The sequence below is a fragment of the Toxorhynchites rutilus genome, chromosome 3 (genome assembly GCF_029784135.1).
Source record: "Toxorhynchites rutilus septentrionalis strain SRP chromosome 3, ASM2978413v1, whole genome shotgun sequence".
Lineage (NCBI taxonomy): Eukaryota > Metazoa > Arthropoda > Insecta > Diptera > Culicidae > Toxorhynchites > Toxorhynchites rutilus.
In genome coordinates this window covers 159220105-159237121 of record NC_073746.1, presented here as the reverse complement: position 1 = coordinate 159237121, position 17017 = coordinate 159220105, and the positions used below count along the sequence as shown (strand labels likewise).

The 17017-nt window shown below is 38.2% G+C and overlaps 1 long non-coding RNA gene across 2 annotated transcripts in view; it reads right to left on the bottom strand.

Moving 5' to 3' along the window:
• LOC129779490 (uncharacterized) overlaps positions 1–16549 on the bottom strand; it is a 74900-nt gene extending 58351 nt beyond the window's left edge. For both annotated transcript variants that reach the window (XR_008743677.1, XR_008743678.1), the window contains exon 1: positions 15839–16549. This is a non-coding gene — a long non-coding RNA (uncharacterized LOC129779490). The remainder of the gene's footprint in view (positions 1–15838) is intronic.
• Positions 16550–17017: the final 468 nt, after the last annotated feature.

The following is a 17017-nucleotide window of genomic DNA, read 5'->3' as shown; positions in this document are numbered from 1 at the left end:
ATTTTCTGTACGAATGCTCAGGTAGTGACACTTAAACAACTGTAGTGTGTGAACAAATAAACGAAATGTCATGAAACTTTACACATAAGATGAACCTCTCGAAATGAATCTTGTTCATTTTTAGTGGCGCCATCTGTTGAAAGATCCCGGGACCTTTCAGCCCATGTAGTGTATTATAATAATTTTAATACTGATCGAGTAAAAGGAAATACTATGATTAAAAAAAGACAACGAACATAAATGAATTATTTTCATTCAACATTAAAAGTCTCAGAATTGTCTTCAGGGATGATGATCTTAGAGAGGGTGCACCTACTTCTCTACAAATCAAAACTGTAATTTGATGGTCCCCTCCTTTTATCAAAAGTTGGCCACTAACTACGTTTGCAAGAGCAACCGGAAGTCATAGACGCACCAGCGGATGGTAGAAACTATTTGGGGAGGGTCCCTCGTGAACACATCTGCGTTGAATTCCAACATTCCACTCATACAGCACGTCGAAAATTCCAATTTTTCACCACAGCTAGGACCACTTCCGACAGTATTCAGTCAGCAGCAGGAACAAGAAAATTCAAATGGAAGTGACAGAATCGTTGTAAGTATCAACATCTCCTCTACCTAGAGATGAGATTCTATGGGAAGTTCATGACCGAAGTCAGAAAATTGGCTGTCAAACTGACGGAAAACGGACTGAAGCATTTGGTCAACAAACCATCTCAGATGGCTGGAAAAGCCTAGCTTAGCGGTTTTAAAACGTAATCCAAATCTGTCGTTCCGGATGTCGGAAGCTATTAAGAACATGAAAAAATGAGACAAATTACAAGGCCCTCCTAGGTGATATTAGAAAACACAGACATTCTTTGAGGTATAGGCTAAATTTTGACATCATTTACAGGTATCGAAACAGCCTATAATTTATAATATTAGGCATTTTCAAAAAAGTGACAGTCAAAACCAATGATAAAATGTTTCTCTTAGCAAATTCTGTAAAAAACAAGCGTCGTTAATTTTTCTGTTTCTGTAATTTCTTTTAACTATTTTGTTTGTTGTTTTCATGTTAAGTGCTAGAAATGGTAAGAATCTACAATAAATGGATGAAATAAAATGATATTTTATGCAGAAATGATTCAAGTTTTTAGGCATGATTCAAATTGCGAACATTTTGAAATGTGAATTTACTGAACTTTAATGTTATAAATAATTTAATATTCAAAAACCTGACATTCTTTGGGTTATAGACTTCACTTTAACATCATTTACAGGTATCAAAAAAGCCTAGCTAATTGACTTTAATTTGATATATCGATCATATGAACGTTCCAGTAGTTTAAAAGTTATGATTTCAAATAAGTTTTATTGTAGTCAAATGAAAAAGAATTTATTATTATTATTGTATTTAAAAATCAAATTAATTTCGCGAAAGAGTACCATTTTGAGTATTGAGACACTATTTAATGGCCATCAAAGCTCATGTTCGCCATCATGTTCGGGATATGAGACAAAACGGTATGTGTTGGTTTTTTAATCTTTCAAAATACTTGCAATCCAATTATGTATCATTTACGACTATCCCCCTAAGATATGAATAGCCTCTTAAAGGGTGTGTCACATCAAATTGCATCACGGAAAAAACGCTGTAGAAATTTAATTTTTAGGAATTATATCTTCAGCTTTCGCTTATAATCAGATAAGAGTGTATAGATCATGTTGGCAATGCTTCACTGTCAATTTTTCGTAAATTTGGAAAAATGTCGTCGAACGAAAAAGAGCGTCGTGAATTAATCCTGTGCAATCATTTCGAGAATCCGGAGTTGTCACATCGGGACATCGGTAAGATGCTGGAAATCGTCCACTCCACGGTCAGCAGAGTACTAAAACGATACTTCGAGTACCTAACCATCGACCGGAAGGTGAAGAACGGCATAAATGGATACTCCGTCAGTGAAAAAGATCATAAGCGCGTTTTTAAGCAGTTTAGACGTGATCCGAGAAGTTCGGTCCGGGATGTCGCCAATAAGCTGAATTTGTCAAGTTCATTCGTCCAGCGGACCAAGCAGCGGGAGGGCCTGCGTACATACAAGGTTCAGAAGGCTCCTAACCGCGACGAAAGGCAAAGCATGGTGGGGAAGACGCGAGCCCGGAAGCTGTACACCGAAATGCTGACGAAGCCGCATTGGATCTCGGATCTCGCTTCGTGCCACTATTCAAAGGACGTGTTGGAGTGGTACGAAGCCAACGGGGACACCTTCGTGCCAAAGGAAATGAACCCGCCCAACGCGCCGGAGCTTCGCCCAATAGAGAAATATTGGGCGATTATGAAGCAGGCCCTCCGGAAGAACCCAAAAGTTGTCAAATCGGAGGCGGACTTCAAGAGAAAATGGATTTCTGTTAAAAAAAACTACAACCTGACGTTGTACAGAACCTTATGGACGGGGTAAAGAGGAAGGTGCGAGCATACGGGTTTGGGCTCGAAGTATGAATAAAAAGAAAATGCCAAAAGTTGTTTAATAGTTTTTATTTTACTGTCTAAAATTTTCAAAAGGATCGGTCTACTGGGCGAATTTCTACAGCGTTTTTTCCGTGATGCAATTTGATGTGACACACCCTTTAGTATTTTGAAATTATTGTAACAAGTTTCCATTTATTTTTCTAAAGGTGTAGATCTTACCCCAACTTCCATTCATTTTATCTAAGAGCACTTTACGGGACTTTACGTAGCCGACGAGCGATCGTTATGGAAATTTTGAAAACGTTACTTATAAGTAACGCAAAGTTCGGTTCTGCTATGTTTGGTTTCGTGCATAGCAAAATCGAAACTTTTTTTTCGCGCGAACATGCTATTAAAATTTTTTTCTGATTCACCATTTTCTGATTCACCATTTTCTGATTCACTCACCACTTAGAAGGGTTATTAAATTTTATAATTGTAAGGCAGCATAATATTGTTACGAACCGTCATAATCAATGTTCAGCTGGACTATAATTATTGTCAATATTACCAGTCAATGGCTTTATGGTTTAATCCGATAAATTTGTGTATTCATATGCTCGGAAGGCTAGCGTTGAAACGTTTTTGAAAACCGATCAACAGATGACGAATTAACATATATCATTTTGGGATTAGCAAAAGTTCGAATATTGTTAGCTTTTTCATGTGTCATTTATTTCTTGTCTCTTTTAGTTTATTCGCTTCTTGTCTCAGCCGTATGCCGTGATGTAGAAATCAAATATAAACGAATTCGAGTAGTAAGATTTAAATCCCACACGAAATTTGGGTACTCAATTTCGGCAGATGGATTCAGTGAAGGGGCCTGGTTTCCGTACGACAGTTTTTTATGCGTAATCAACGCTGTGCATCGGTGACAATGTGTACCGTATTCTTTGGTGGAATTGCCCTCTGAATGATCATTTCTATTTTATGATCTCATCAGTTGAGGTTTTTTTTTGAATAGGATTATTGGTTTGAATTGTTATTTGTGTATTACTTTGGCAGAAATGTTAGTGATAATATATGCCAAGCCGTATTTGTCTTTTCGGATCGATCAAATTTTATTTTACTGTAAGAATGAAGTTGTTCGGGAACATTTAAATGTTGCAGATGTGTTAAGGGGGGGAAGCCTGGAAGGTCGAAAAATAATGAATTTTCGTGATTTTTTTTCGGATGTTAGGAATATAATGAATTATTCGGGTGTGTTTTGGTCATTGTTTAAATTAAACCCTTTGAGTGCGGAGCAAATTTTGCGAGTATATGCCAAAAAACAGATGAGTTTGGGTATATTTTAATCTAACATCCAATGATCGTAAATAACTGATTAGATCACAAAAGTTTAGTTTGCTCGCTGATGGTATCGAATTTCAGTGAATATTTTGAAACTCTAGGACAATACCTAAGGCACTACATAGGGGTTTTTTTGGAAAATTCGAAAAATTGAAAAATGGCGACAGTTTTTGTTAAAAATAAGTTATTTTACTTATTGCTGTTATTGCTGTTTAGCTTATAAAAAATAGAAAAAATAGATATAAAGGGTGTGTCACATCAAATTGCATCACGGAAAAAACGCTGTAGGAATTCACTCAGTAGACCGATCCTTTTGAAAATTTTAGACAGTAAAATAAAAACTATTAAACAACTTTTGGAATTTTCTTTTTATTCATACTTCGAGCCCAAGCCCGTATGCTCGCACCTTCCTCTTTACCCCGTCTATAAGGTTCTGTACAACGTCAGGTTGTAGTTTTTTTTAACAGAAATCCATTTTCTCTTGAAGTCCGCCTCCGATTTGACAACTTTTGGGTTCTTCCGGAGGGCCTGCTTCATAATCGCCCAATATTTCTCTATTGGGCGAAGCTCCGGCGCGTTGGGCGGGTTCATTTCCTTTGGCACGAATGTGACCCCGTTGGCTTCGTACCACTCCAACACGTCCTTTGAATAGTGGCACGAAGCGAGATTCGGCCAGAAGATGGTCGGGCCCTCGTGCTGCTTCAATAGTGGTAGTAAGCGCTTCTGTAGGCACTCCTTAAGGTAAACCTGCCCGTTTACCGTGCCGGTCATCACGAAGGGGGCGCTCCGCTTTCCGCAAGAGCAGATCGCTTGCCACACCATGTACTTTTTGGCACACTTGGATAGTTTCTGCTTGCGAATCTCCTCCGGAACGCTGAATTTGTCCTCTGCGGAGAAGAACAACAGGCCCGGCAGCTGACGAAAGTCCGCTTTGACGTAGGTTTCGTCGTCCATTACCAGGCAATGCGGCTTCGTCAGCATTTCGGTGTACAGCTTCCGGGCTCACGTCTTCCCCACCATGTTTTACATTTCGTCGCGGTTAGGAGCCTTCTGAACCTTGTATGTACGCAGGCCCTCCCGCTGCTTGGTCCGCTGGACGAATGAACTTGACAAATTCAGCTTATTGGCGACATCCCGAACCGAACTTCTCGGATCACGTCTAAACTGCTTAACTACGCGCTTGTGATCTTTTTCACTGACGAAGCATCCATTTTTGCCGTTCTTCACCTTCCGGTCGATGGTTAGGTTCTCGAAGTATCGTGTTAGTACTCTGCTGACCATGGATTGAACGATTCCCAGCATCTTACCGATGTCCCGATGTGACAACTCCGGATTCTCGAAATGAGTGCACAGGATTAATTCACGACGCTCTTTTTCGTTCGACGACATTTTTCCAAATTTACGAAAAATTGACAGTGAAGCATGGCCAACGTGATCTATACACTCTTATTTGATTATAAGCGAAAGCTGAAGATATAATTCCTAAAAATTAAATTTCTACAGCGTTTTTTCCGTGATGCAATTTGATGTGACACACTCTTTAAAAAACGGCTATGTAACGCTTTAGGTAATTCATTTTCACATGCTGATAAAAAATTCAGCCAAATCGTTCGTGCAGATCCTGAGATATCGATACTGAAAAACGGTTGAGTCTCATTTACCTGAAAACCATTCACCCGGAACACGTTTACCCGAAGCACATTTACCCGAATTCCACTCACCCGAATGTAACAAATCCCCGAATGCGACAGCTACCCGAATGCAACATATACCCGAATGGACATATACCCGAATGTCGCAAATACCTGAAGGAACATTTACCCGAATGTAACAAATACCCGAATGCGACATCTACCCGAATGAAAAAGCAAAATTCCCGACAAAGCAGATTATGAGTTTTGTCGAATCTCCTATTACGAAGTTACGAAGTAAGATGAGAAACTGTAAGGAGGAAATTTCGAAAAAGGTGTTGAAGACTTCGCTGTGTCATTTTTAGTAATTAGTTTAGGCATAATTGACATGCCGTCTTCTTTCCTTTCCGTATTGCTCTTGAAGGCCAAGAGTTCATTCATAAATGAGCATGGGTTATGGAGTATTCCGAAAATTAAGCAGGTAACTTGTAAATAAAACAAAATAATGAAAATGTGAAAAGAATAGATAAGAAAAAAATGGTACTAAGGTATTTACCACCGCAGCGCAGTTTTTATCATGAATTTATTATTTCGTGATAAAATTAATTCTGATATCAATGTAATGGGGCGAAGTCCCCCTCCAACGAGGATAAGGAACGGAGGCGGCACGAAGCCGTCAGCCGCCGACCCGTCGTCGGAAGCGGCGGCCTCTCGCAAGCAAACCTGTGTTCCATCGATTGCCCGGTTTGTTTGAAACATATGCGATCCTTTAGTCAGGTATACGTTTACCTGGTGCATTACGTTTGCCCGGTTAATTATGCATGTCATGCATTTTGATTGCCTGGTTCCAAACGTGATGCACCAGTTAAACATATGCGGTCCGACGCGGGTCGGTGGCCGACTCGGATTGCGTCACCTCGGCGGCTTGAGGTCGCCTTATTTCCTTATTCTAGTTAGATGGGGCTTCGCCCCCATTACAGTGATCTCAGAATGATTTTTATTGCGAAAAAATAAGTTGCCATAATACGTATGTACAAAAATTGTTAGCTTTCTTCTAAGTAAACGGGCAACGTCATCCATATGAATGGATAAACTTCATAATACGTTATAAAACTGCATTCTTTCACTTTTCACTATTTTGAAAAAGATTTCTTTCAACGCCACTATTACTCAAATTGCACTACCCATGAAAAATACCATGAATTTAAAGGAAATATATGATCTTTATATAACACTGATCAGAAATATATATTCAAATACTTCCTAATAATAAAATTTGAGTATTATTCGATTATATTATTATTCTTTCGGGTAAGTGTCGCATTCGGGAAGATTTTACTTTCGGGTAACATTCGCATTCGGGTAAATGTCACATTCGGGTAACTGTTACATTCGGGTGATCGTTGCATTCGGGTAAATATCGCATTCGGATATATGCCAGTTCGGGTAGATGTTACATTCGGGTAGCTGTCGCATTCGGGTATTTGTTACATTCGGGTGAATGTCTTCCTGGTAACTGTCTTTCGGGTGAGTGGGTTTCGGGTAAATGTGACACAATCCTGAAAAACATACTTTTGGCTGTAAATTTCCAACGAAATAAATGAACGGAAAATTTTTTTGGGACTATATTTCTGAAGGCATAATTTGGCCCTTTAAAGTGGGACACTACTCTGGAAGGTCGGAAAATAACAGATTCAACAATTTTTCCCTGGATGATGGAGTTAAAGTTGGGTGTTAGGACATATTGTTGTGTAGTTAAGGTATATTCGGAGAGATTTTCTTTTATATTTCTGATGCCAATACCAATATAGTTATTATATTAATATAGGTTATTTGCATGAATCTAGTGGACCGATTTGGCTGAAATTAGCATGTAAAAATGTGAAATTGAATTATATAAATTGTTACGTTATGGTTTTCGTAAATTCGAAAAATTTCCAAAACATCGGCCATTCGAATACAAAATTGTTCCCAATCCCAATGACCAATGCCAATCCCAGCCATACACTTTAAGAGTCCTGTGAGCAGCAAAATTTATTGATTCGTACTATTTTGAAGATCAACCCCCTTCAAGAATCGACAACTATCAATGAGTAAACACTGTATAAAACCGGTTATAACTACTCCTGCCCATAAGCTCAGCATTCCAACCTCCCACTGGGGTACGGTACAAATACGCTAGCTGTCAGTTCTTATTAAATTATATGACAGATTTGATGATTGTGTCCGATCTTTCATGGCCCGTTTGTTTGCTTGCTACATTGGCATCAATAGCAGGCAGATGGAGAAGGCCACGAGGAAAAAAAACACGCGATACATCGATAAATCATCCTCCATCCGTGGGGACAGAAGCAGCCAGGTATGGTTGACACCAAAGCGGCATTCAACTGGTCATCTATGGAACACCGAGGGAGGGAGAGAAAGTAACGATATAAAAACAAGTCAATCATGACCATCTTTGACAGCCCTTATCGAGGAATTAGTGGAAATATAGTAACATTCTTTTTTTTTCATCCATAGTGGTATCGTCAATGAGGAAAGATATGGTGAACAAAGTTTTACCCTTGTGGAGAAGAATTAGCACCTGGCAATCTTTATGGGTTTCATTCGTTCAGGTTATTTGCATTGAAGTGCATTCCTTCTTTGTGACTCAGATAGAATTTTTTTTAGTTTCAGAAGTTTCAAACAATTGCCAGTTCACGTTCACAATTACAGGTCGAACTCGATTATATACTATCTCGATTACTCGATCGCCTGTATATAATCGAGTCCACCAGAGTCCATTAAACATACATAATACAACAAAGCTTAGAACATTCAGAAATATGACTTTCACTTGCGATGATTTCAGCATTTCCAATTGTCAGCATTGTAGCCTTTCCCACGTTGAAAGCACTAAATTATGACACAAATAAGTCGCTGATCAGGGTCATGTAGTAATTACTATTAACTTTTATATTCTGGTCGGAATCAATCTAGGAGAAAAACGAACCAATGATTCCACCGACTAACAAAGTGCACCAAACAGTGACTTTGTCAGCATTTCACTGCGTGAGAATTCTCTCAACTCCAAATGTGACGGTTTTGCTTATTATCTAACGGAGGCGAATTCATTAAAATGAGCGCGATAAGTTCCTCTCTCTATGGTGTCCGTGAAAAATCATTGCCTCGATAATCTATTTCCAACCTATGGCGATGTCAACCGAGCAAACTGTAACAATTTATTAAAATTGTTCAAACATACATCATGGATCACATTTGCATGCTAATTTGTTGAAAATCGCACATAAATTGTTACATCACATTTATCAGTCTACACGAGCGTTGCGTGTGGCGTTTTCCTTTCTCCAATTATCTTCCACACGCGCGCCGCCATTTCTTCACCCCAGAGATGATGATTTAAGGCGAGGCACCAGATTAGCATATCATCTAGCGCCAAGTCTCGGAACGCAATGCGTGCAATCAATTCGATCCCAGCACTCACGCCCACTTTTCGATGGATGGGTGTATTCGTGCCAAACGCTTTCCGCTCAGCGAGTGTTGAAAATGATTATAATTCGACGCGAATAGTAATTGACCGTTAAAAGAGCTGGGTAAAACTCATTAGCTACAAACCGTTTTACGAACGGGTAGCGCGCATATTATAATCAATTTGGACGTGATGTGGGTTTGTTCCTTCGAAGAGCATGATGCGGGACTGGTGCAGGTTTGTCCGGACGAATCATATTATCATTTGGCCAATGGGAACCAGTCAACCTGTTTGTTGACGGGCCTATCGTAGCTGAAAGTTGTATCGATTGATCGATCACGGAACGGATCGGAAATCTTGTCAATCCAACGTTTTTAATCTGTCATCAGACGAACCGGCGATTGATGCCATGGTAGACCATTAGCAAATTCTCAGCCTAGGAATTGGGACATCTACAATACATTGGCGTGAGCGGACACAAGACTGTTTTCGCCGAACCGCAGATTGATTTTAAAGCAGAAAGAAAAAAAGGACTTCTCTATCGAGCAGCTGTGACTCGGTATGAGCCGTGGGTCACTTGAACTAAGCTACTTAGCACTTGAATGGCGAATAGGCTTGCATTAGAGTAGAGAAACGCTCACATCGTCAACCAGGAATCGTGATCCGATGTATATTTGAGGTATCGGCGTGGGTTTTGGGAGTGATCGTTCAATCAAAACATTGTTACAACGAGTTCCATTGCGTATGGGATAAGAGATCCTCGTAGACGAGTGGTTGACTACGTTGTGCCAATCACACAAAAATCGTAGGGGGACAAACCACATGATCACGGCCAAATCACCTTTTTTTTAAAAACTTTATCGAGTGTGGATATTGTGTATTTTTGACATAAATAATCAAATAGCAGCCGTCAGAATACAGGGCTTCTTTTTCCGCACCACGAAATGAATAATCCTATATAACGTTCGACAACATTGGAAACGTTCGTACTATGAATGATCTGAGTTCCGGAAATTCACTTCAGATGATCATAACGGGTTCAAAGTTTTCTTCGCTCATTGCTCAGTTATATCATAGTTATAGGCCGGAAAATTAAAATTATACTATCGTAAAATTATTCACGATTCTCAAAGAAGAACATTCTGTGAAACTGCAAAAGTAGCATTCACAGAAGACTAGCTTTGCTTTTAACATTCTGTGAAACTGCAAAAGTAGCTTTCACAGAAAACTAGCTAGCTTTTAATCTATGAATACAGTAGTTCAAAAGTTGTGAATTTTTGGAAAAGTTATTTTTGGAAAAAGAAGAAAATATTGATTTTTCGATTCACCCTAAAATAGAAATGGACACCCTAAAGGAAAAATAAAAAATACGGGCCTAATATTTTGCGATAGGGAAAAAAATATATAAAAAAATTTCATGAAAATCTGAGGAACACTGTATCGGTTTGGCATGGAATGGCTAATAAAATACAATGACTCAACTATATTTCACTAAATTTCATTTTTTTCACTATATTTGAAAGTCGAAAACAAGCATTCAAAACATCCTATTTAGATAATGATATATTACATTATTGTGTTGCGGTTTGGGTAAGGTTAATAATAAATTCAACTATAAGATAAAACCAGTTTCCCTTCGTACTGTTGATTAAAGCTTGATTCATTTAGAATCCGGAATCACAAAACCAGTTGTATTTCGGGATTGGTTAAAGGTACAAACCATATTTTAGTATTAAAATACAGATAGTTTATTGTTCCTTCAGAAAAAAAAAATCAAAATAAATTATTAAAAAATTATTACACTGTGAAAATGTGTGAGGTAAAATGTATGTTATATCGAAGTTCCCCTGTACCACGTTCAGCCCCCAATTTTCTTGCTGTTCATTCCATTCAGTCTGCATCAAGAGCGTTGCACAATATCAGTGTCGGTCCCAACTCCAAAAAATACTTATTGTATAAATAGAAAATAGTCAGATATTCGACTAGAAAGTAGTAACATTTTGTAAAACATCCGAAAACAAACCGTATATATTTTTACTTTCTTATTTCGTAACTGTCAGTTCCAAACAGTCAGCGCTTTCCCACCAAAAGCTCATCGTCGGCAGCGACGCGGGGCTCAACGTGTTAAAAATTCAGCTTTTGAATATAGGTTTTCTCAAAAAATTTGTGGACCAAACACGTTGTTTTGCTAACTATGTCAATAGCCAGACCAATTAACTTTATCAACCACCTTTCATTTGATTCCTATAATGTTTTTATGGGATCTTTCAACACAGAGATATTTTAATTTTATTGAAAAATTTCCCGTTCGTGTTTGATGATGTGAGGAGCATGGTTGCCATAATGAAATCTGTATTTTTGGTCTGAAATTTTTTTTCCAGTTTTTTCTGTATTGAAATCTGTATTGAATTTATAAGTCCAATTTTGAAACATAATTTTACAACAAGCTTCAGTATCATTGACGCTACGCGCTACATATGAATGTCGGAAAGATATGATTCTCAGTTAAACATATCCAAAGGCTAAATAGGTGAGTTGGGAAAAATATTATTAACACCAAGCCATAATTATTATTGGAACGTTATTTTAAATCTGTAAATTCTGTATGAAACCAAAAAAAACTGTAATCTGTATCTGTATTTTGGTTTCAAAAAGTATTAAAAATCTGTATAAATACAGATTATTGTGTGTATGTATGAGAAATGCATGTATATGTAGGAATGCGCATGCATACATGTGAGTGTCATCACTCCTTGCAATCCTCGTACCTACAATCGCATGAAAACGAGAGTTACGAATCGTTCATTCTGAGAGTACGCATAGCATTTTGAACTTCTGATACAATATGCGTAGTGCTCCTTCAATTTACTACAAACTTTGATTGATCAGCTAAAAAAACGGCTGAACGTATCAATATGAAACGTTCACAGGTACGTACACTAGGCTAATTTAGGCAACATTAGAACTTACTGCAATATTTACAAAATTACAGATGATTTTCTGAAACCCCTGTTTTGGCACATTTTTAATATTGATGCAAAAAAATAAAATAAATTTGTTTTCGTCGAAGCAATAAATTAAACTTCTACAGAATTTATTTGAGTTTTCAAAACTACTTTTCGGTTTGCGGTGCGATCATTTTTATTGAATTACTAGCTGATCCGGCAAATTTCGTCCCGCCCAAAATTTGTTTTTTGTTATCAATACCTTCAAACATTTACGTTTTCTTACTAAGCGCAAGTTCATGAGTCCAATAAGCCACTTGGTTACGCGTTCGCTTACCAAGCGATCGATCGTGAGTTCAAACTCAGGGCCCTCAATTGACCATCTTTGTGTTGTTATAGAATAACTACGTCCACGCAACCATCATCAGCGATGGAGAACGATCCACGGTCGAAATAAGATCGATTCATCCATACAACTGCTCTGCTCTGCAAGAAACATCGCGCTGCTGTTCTATAAATAACCTAACAATGATCAATATGAACTGTCTCCGCTGTCCGGTCTGCTGAACAATGGAAGAACAGATAGAATACCCTTACGCTTAAATAGCTACTACAGTGTAATTTACCATAATGTAATGGAACAGAAAAACCTAACACCTAAATGAATACTACTACTACTGTGTAATTTACAATTTATAGAAACATAAACATATGTATTTTTTTCTCTATTATAGTGACTTTCAACACATTTCGGCTGGTTCGTCACTTTTACTTCCATTTTTGGAAGAATATCGTGAGTGAGAATTGAACTCGTGATCTCTGCGTGAGAGGTATGGATGTTACCACTACGCCAGATCGCCTTCACGATAAACATATGTACATGTACACGATAAAAACCCGGCTCTGTTACAGATAAAAATGCTAATGAGCCTAAGAAATAAATAAATGGGATAAAAAAATGAGTCCAATCGCAGAACTGTTCATTGAAAAATTCCTAGAACTTCTACCAAAACTCATTATTATAATATCAGATTATTTTCAGACACAACTCTCGTTCAAGATTTTTCAACCACTTGCAAATAACATGTTTCTCAATGTTCGATACAGAAAATATGATAGAATAAAGACAGACCCCTCCCGTCTCCTCTCCTTAGAGAGAGGGGAGGAGTGTCTACTCACCATAGAACAGCAGACCCCCCCCCTTAGAGAGGTGGCTGGAGTGTCTAACCACCATACAAACATTTATTGCACCCTAATACCTCCACATGCCAAATTTGGTTCAATTCGCTTGATTAATTCTCGAATAATACAAAAATTTGTGTTTCATTTGTATTGCAGTCCCGCCTTAGAGAGGGAGAGGGGTCTCAAACTATCATGAGAACCTACCCCGGCCCCAAAAACCCATGCATACCAATTTTCATGTCGATCGGTTCAGTAATTTCTGAGTCTATAAGAATCAGACAGACAGACAGACAGAAATCCATTTTTATATATATAGATTCCTCATGAAAGACGAAGGGATAATATTTCATTCAAACAAAAATATCTTTGTATGAAAAGGTCCTACATAAACGTTATAAGAACCAAATTAAGGCTGATTGATAAAGTTAATTAGATTAGCATTAGTTAATTAGAAAAAAATTGGGTTGCTGAACAAAAATTGTGTCAGCCCACAAAATATTTGAAAAAACAGGAAGAAATATTTTTTTCTAAATTTTCCCGATATTTTTCTCTACTACATTTACACATATCAAGATAAAAATATGTTCGTAAAATATTCTAAAAGCTTTTTTGAAGCCTTAAGCTTTAACCCCTTGAACGGAAAAGACGAGTCCAGCTCGTCATGAACTTTTCTGAACAAACTGACAATGACGAGCTGGACTCGCCAGCAATTATTGAGGCTTGATGCTCTTTTATGAGAGCAGTATCTGTGACGGTGTTGAATTGAGTGAATATGAACAGTCAGATTAGGAAGAATTCCCTCCTCTTGAAACTAAGAAAATTAAATCGTTTTCCAAAGCAGTGCTGAAAATAAATTGTCGTTCAAGGGGTAAAAATGATATGTATACCATTATCTTAATATAATGTCACAAAAGCTTGTTTTCGACTTTCAAAAGTAGTGAAAAGAGATCTGCATGGTGGTGTACGAATTCGAGTTTGAGTCACTGTATGTTATCAGAGACGTCAGACGATGTTTGAGGGCAAAGGGAAACTTGACCAAATATGCATAGTTGGCGTAACCAACAATACCACTCAGTGATAAAAAAAACGCATTTTCCTAGTTTTTAGTTGAACAATAATGACTTCAAAGAATATGCTGGACTGGCAGGAGGGGTTTTATGATGTTCGTTATTTTGATTCATTAAAAAAAACACAGTTGGTGCTTACGTCAACCATGCATATCTGGCCAGTATGGGTCGATCTCATTTGTTGCAAAAATTGAACAAAAATATGTATTCTCCATTCTCTTCTTGAATGGCGCTAACGTTGGAACTTACGCCGTCTCAGCGTAGGTATTTACTAGCGTCTTTTTTATTAATACTTAGTTGGGATTTGTTATGCCAAATAGCACGCCTTGAATGTATTATGAGTGGGCAAAATCTAGAATACGCGTGTACCAGTGCAGGTTGGAAGAACTTTTTCTGGCGAAAAATCCCCCCGGCTAGAACGGGAATCGAATATGAACCTCCGGCATTATAATGTGTGACGCTTACTACTTGGCCACGGGAGCACTACAGGCGAGATAGCCGTATGAGAGCATAATAAAATAAAATAGCAACAGGATTATCGTTAAAAAAAAAAGTAACTTCATGGCATTTAACCCCATTTATCTTTGCTTCCTTTCAATATATATTCTATACCTCTAAAAACGAAAACCGTCAAAAACACATATAAAAGTAAAGAGAAAATCTAAAAAAAGTAACTACAAACAGATTAGGAAAGATTGTCAATAGTTTCACTAGAAGATGGAAAAATAGGCAATTGAGCAATGATCAATCTCAAGGTTGAAGTCATAGCTCCTCTCTGATTCCACAGTATTCCTTGTTTCCCGTGGAATGACAAAAGGTTTACTAACTTCCCCTAAAAATCGTAGATCACTCCTATCTAAACGAAATGGGGTTCAGCATGGTCGCATGATTTATGGCTCGTTTCGAGGGCCGGCTCCCACTCATAACCTGGCCTCTTTCATCCGCGAATTCGCGAATTCCGCGCTCATTTCTGTCGAAGGTGGTGTTTTGCAATTAATTTCATTTATTATTTTCCCATCATTAATCTACCATGCGCTAAGGATGGTTCCCCGAGTAGGTGATTGTTATTGCTATTATTGCACTTCACGTTGTCATTACATTACGACCATACGGAACGCCAAAGAGTCATTCGTTCGGGGCCATCGTGCTCCGGTCAGCAGCAGCAACAGCAGTGTGTTGTACCAATCCACGTCGTATCGTATCGTATTTAAGGAATTCATAAATCACCAGACAACATCCAGCATGCGATCGTTGCAAGTTCCTTCGCGAAGACATCGCAAGTTTTCTATCGGAGGTTTCCCTGTGTCTCCCACATTTGTCCCCTGTCTGATTGGTGCACATTTGTCTCTCACCTCTCATTCTTACATATTGCACGAAACATAATGAAAATATTGATCTACTGGACTTTTTTTTTGCTAACGCTAAACGCAAGCTAACGCAAAAATTATGTAAATAATGAATTCCAATGAACTGATCAGAGAGAGTTGGCGTCTATCGGTTCCGAACGAATATTGATAAAACTCCAAGGAATATCTAGTTCAATTGTCATTCAAATAAGTCGAATTCTTCAAATTCTTGAGAAGCAAATCTTTGCAGCAATGGAGGCCTTATATCAATGATAACGGGCAAATGTTGTCTACAGAGAGACTTCACATAATCCCACCGCTTTTCCACATCAATCGTGTTAGAACTAAACGAACATATTGAGACTTTGTAATTGAGTAATTAAAGTAACTTGAGTAATTAAACTAAAAAATTGCACTTACTATCAATTTACATTTGTGCTGGGATATGCTTCCCGCTACTCTGGAATGTTTGTCGTGAAACCCAAATGACATTCATTTGTTTCTCATCATTCAATTGAAGTAGTATCTGATTCATGAATTTTGTTTCACACAACCAACAACGTACAGGAATATTCAATGTTATCCCAAAATCACTGTCGCTCTTCAATCCATGAAAGTTCTTGCTGGCCGGAGACAACTGTGAATCTATTATCGATTTTGCTTTCAAATCTTCATCGTACACTTCCCAATAATGCACTCTTTGTTCACGACGTGACTGTTTCACATTCCGCCAAAGCAAGCAGTTTTTCTTTACGAAGAAAAATAAACTACAAAACTTCGAATATTTTCTCTTGATCTCGGCACACATCGCAACAAAATAGCTCACCATGACGTTAATTAGAACTTAGGCTTATCACATCCACTTACAATGAATCGCAATTTCATTTTTTCACATCAAGAAAATCAATCATTTATGATAGTCGATGATCTTTTCCTTCAAATCATTGTCTCATTTCCCGACGCAGTTTTTTCCCTTTTTTGCTATAACTCCACATATATAACATAAAATTCTCTTAAGAAACCCCCGAGAACCACTTCTTAAAAATTTCGCGAGCTCCCGTTATCACCTGAACAAAACAAACGGTCGACGAACCGAAAGCAGCCGCACTCCACATCAGCTTCACCGGACGATGTCTGTGGACAATCTGAGGATGTCAACAGAGCAAAAAATAATACTCCCAAAACGAACATGATCTTTCGCTGCGGCTCTCCCGATTGGCTGAGCTCAGTGCATGGGGCACTCATTCTCTATGCTTCCACGGCTCTTCGCGTTTTTCCATTTCTTCAAGCTAAAGGGAGGCTTTGTTGACTGGAAAAAAGCGAGCGATCACGCGTTTTGCCGATGAAGATGCAGCATAACAGGTAAGCGTCGCGGCGCTTATGCTAAAACCAATCATTTGAGAAAAATAATGGTTATTTTATTCACCAGGCGTGCGAGTTGAAATTGTGCGGTCAATGATTTAGACGTTGCTAGAAGGGCATCCCTTCAATTTGACGTTCAAATTTTTTTTTTTCCAATTCGTTTATTTGTAAGGCTCAATCGCATAAGCTTTGCGGAGCCGCTAACTCAAGTTTTGTTTATACAAAAATTTCATCTTA